The following is a 4,489-nucleotide window of genomic DNA, read 5'->3' as shown; positions in this document are numbered from 1 at the left end:
CAAAAAAAAAAAAAAAAAAAAAATTCCTAATAAGTTTTGAATTGATCATGATTTCTGGTTCTGTGTTTCTATGCAGGCTTTAATATGACTGCCTTCTAATTGCTGTAGTATTTCTTTTATCAGACTTCTCAGATAGAAGCTTTACCAAATTTGAAGGAAAATTTTTGGCAACCTTATTACTCAGTCTTTCTTCCCATCTCTATGAACTACCAAGAAAATTTGTTGGAGTTTGCTAATTTCATCACATGTATTCATTATCTGAGCGGGAGTAACATTTACATACTCTTCTTCATTTTTGGCCAGAAGAATACGTCTTTTGGAAAGTGGTATATGGCAGAGTGTATAAGGTACAACTGTTCGACCTGGAAATCATAGGATAGAAAATTACAACATTAAAACTCTGAAAATCAGTAGACTACACGGATGATTTCACTTCATTTTAAAATGGAAAGAACAAGTGTTCAACCACAGAATTTGTGTGAAGTGCATTTATTCATATAATAACACAAAGCCAGTAAAATTATGACATAGATGTACAATAAAAAAAGAAGAATATAATGTATGCCTTAGGAAATCCTATTGTAGTCTTCTAAGTGTCTTTGTGTTTCTGGGTTTGTTTATTTGGTTATTTTTAGTGTGTATGTACATCGTTTGTGAATGAATATTCTGACATTTTCCCTGCCAATGAGTATTTGCTGGAATTTTTCATTTTATAATTTTACACATTTTTAAATTTCTCATTGAACACCAATTTTACCAAAGCAGTTATGTGAACAAAAATTTGAAAAATTATTAATCACTTACCTATAAGGACTCTGAATAAGATTGCTCTACATTGTCATATGACAGTTCAAAATTAAGTAATAGGGATGTGGAAGTCCTATTTCAAAATAAAAAAATGTATCTGGTCATTTGGGTATACAGATTGATGAGTGTGGTCAACTGCCTTCATAACTCATGTGTGTGATTCTGCTTTAGGCATAAGTCAGGAAGCAAGCAAATCCTAGTGATAGAAATAATGGGGGTATATATAGTTGTGGACGTTAAAAAACAGATTCTTTGAAGAACAGGTGTGCATGATCAGGGAACTTAACACGACAGCAGCAGTCTCTTAGTGTGTGGAACCAGCTAGGACAAAGAACTGATTTGGGTGCCAATTCATAGTTATACACCATGGTATAATTTAACTGTATTAGGTTAAAAGTAATTCTTCGAAGTGTCTAGTTGAGATTCATAAGCTTCTCATAATTAGTTTTCTAAATAATATCTTTTCATGATGCTGTATTCATGCTGTGCCTGTTTGGATAGTAGATTGGAGGTCCCTAAGACTACTTCTGGGTTCTGTGATTTGCTAAAATAACTGAGAGTATAGTTGCACTTATAACAATATTACAGTGACAAGATACAAAACAGAATCTATAAAGGGAAATGGCTCATCAGCAGTTGTCTAGAGGAAACCAGAAGCAAACGTACCGGAGTCCTCTCTGCATGGTGTTACATAAGACTTAACTCCTCTAGCATTGAATTGTGATACTACTTGTAAAATGTCTACAGTGGAAGCTCATTAGCAACCAGCAGCAAAGGTTCTTATTGAGATTGATTATATCGGTATCTGTCTAGTGCATACCAAGATTCCCAACTCTAAGAAGAGGAGCAAGCGTTTCGAATAAGCTGCATTGTAGAGTTTAGACACAGTGAACCACTCTTACCCATTATTGAAAAGTGGTAACTCTCAAACCCCATGTTCCTTGACGCCAGCCAAAGGCCAGTGTTGTGAACAGCTCTTTTTAAAGTTAGCAGTCTGACTTATGCCTGCTCTGTTAACTTTTTGTGCACATGGTATCAGAACAGTAGGGTCTGCAGTCTTGTGGGGTTTCCTTAAACTATCACCAGATAACATAATAGTTCATCTCTAAGGTAATTATTTGTAAAAGAAAATTCATCAGATTACATTTTAAAATATTTGTTATAACAAAAAATATCATAGGTGGGCCTTCCATCTACCCTCTTGTGTGCCTGGGTCCTCAAATTAGTCACAAGATGACATTAACACCTGGGAGCAGTTGATTTTTTTTTAATTGTTCATATTTCTGTCTCACAGAGTGCATGAGTATTTGACTCCTAATAAAACTAAATATTGAATACCTAGCTTCATATGTAGTACCTGAGCTTTTGTGTGGCCAGTATTTCTTGCCACTTCTCAGCATGGACTGGATCCCTTTTATGTGTGTGACCCTGGCGAGTTCACCATGTTAACTTTGAAATTGGGTACACTGTTATAATTGGGAATTATTGCAGAGTCTCAATCTCTGTGTTTGAAAAATGAGGGAAGCTTCCCAAGTTATTAATCTCTGACCATATCAGTAGGATATCCATTTAAAGGTTTGAGTTAAATGCCACAACATTTGTGGATTTTTTTGGATACACTATGACAATAACTTCCTGGATAGATTTGTTGTTGTTTTAAATTTTTATAGTAAAAATACCCTCATTTTACTCGCAAGAATAATGCCTAGACATTGGAAACAAATAATCACGTTGGTACAGAAAAGTCTAAAAAGGAAAGTGGAAGATAGGAAGTATGAATATTTTGGGAAGGATAGTTCAGCATATATATGCACATAGGTAACAATTGTATAGAATTTTACAAAACTAGGAACACACTAAGCATACTTGCTTCTAACAGGATTGTCCTAATTTGACACTAATGTTAAAGGCTGTATAAATAAGTTGACCTCCAACCTCATTTCTACTCATTTCTACTGCCTGCCGTATCCTGGTGTACTGAATATTAATTTTTCCTTAAACAGTTTTCTGCTGATGAGGATCTGTGTGGTATCAATTTCAATTACAACATGCCTAAACTCCAGTCCCTAGTTATTTAATCAAGCACTAATATATATATATATGGAAGGCATTTTGTGGATACTTAGCCCATAATCAGTTGTTTGAGTAGGGATATTATGTGAGATAATGTTGGTGGGCCTGAGGAATCACTTGAAATTATTTAAAAGTAGAGCTGAAGCCTCTTTGAAAAAAAAAATTGCACCTTTTAGTAGCATCTTCCTCCCATGTGTTAGTGTTCCATCTGAGCCATCCTGGGGTACAGCCATTCGGTTTTTGCAATTGCTTAGCCAGTCCCACAGTGGCATAAGAAAGTTCCTTGCAATAAATCACTTGTATATGTCATATTGATTTTATTACTCTCTTTCAACGCTGACCAAAAGATGCTTTGTTCCAGAAATGGTTCCAGAGGAAGAGAATCTTAAGAATGAGTTTTCTAAATTGATTATGTGTTTTCTCAAATTGGATCTCTCATCTGTTTTAGTTTAAAGGCACTATTGACTTTCTTTCCAGTGGAAAATAAGGCATTGGTTGTTAAAACCACGACATGGTGATAAATATATGCCAAATATATTGGATAATCCCAAGCATATACCTATAGAAGGCATGATTCTGGATGACTATGAATTTGTTAGTTTAGGACATAGTAGTCAAACAAAGGACTATAGTGGTATTTACTTGTTGCTCCTATTTGTGCTTCAGAAAGTGGGACAGAAAAAGATGAGGTCAAGGCATCAAATTCCAGCTCAACCAGTATAACCTGAAAGCTTCAGCCATTGTGCATGGCTTCTTAACCTTGTGTTGTTGATCTTGGCATTCATAGTAAATAACTTGATGGGAAGTCTATTACACTGTTACTTGATTCGTATAGGCAGGAGGATTCTATTGCAGGTAAACAGAAATCCAACTGGAATTACCTGACAGAATCACATCTCCCAAATCAATTCTAAGACGTGTCCAGTTTACAAATCCACAATTGTTTCAATAAACGGGAGGTCAGTTCTGAATTAGGATGGACCCTGGTACATTGCAGAGTAATTCACAAGGCCCTACAAACATTAACCCGTGTGACTATGTAGTCAAAAGGAGAAATATTCAAACATCTTGGCAATGACTAACTCCTTATTTTCAAATGGTACATTTCAGGCTGGAGTGCAGTGATGCGATCTCGGCTCACTGCAAGCTCCGCCTCCCGGGTTCACGCCATTCTCCTGCCTCAGCCTCCTGAGTAGCTGGGACTACAGGCGCCCACCACCACGCCCGGCTAATTTTTTGTCGTTTTTTTTTTTTAGTAGAGATGGGGTTTCACCATGTTAGCCAGGATGGTCTCGATCTCCTGACCTCGTGATCCACCTGCTTTGGCCTCCCAAAGTGCTGGGATTACAGGCATGAGCCACCGCGCCTGGACTGGCCCCTCCATGTCTTTAAATTGCATGTGCACATCAGCATTCCATTTGGAACCGGTATATATGAGATTGAGTTTGAGCAGTCCCCGTAGCCTCAGGTAAGTGATTCTAAGCCCATGGTCCCTAATCCTTTTACATTAACTTCAGAATGAGTGAACATGATAAGTTATATGAAATTATTGTTTTAGCAGCAAAATTAAAATGGAATGAATAAAAGTGAACAAAACCTAAGGGACATT

This window comes from Piliocolobus tephrosceles, chromosome 21, assembly GCF_002776525.5.
Source record: "Piliocolobus tephrosceles isolate RC106 chromosome 21, ASM277652v3, whole genome shotgun sequence".
NCBI lineage: Eukaryota > Metazoa > Chordata > Mammalia > Primates > Cercopithecidae > Piliocolobus > Piliocolobus tephrosceles.
Note: the sequence above shows the minus strand (reverse complement) of the source record.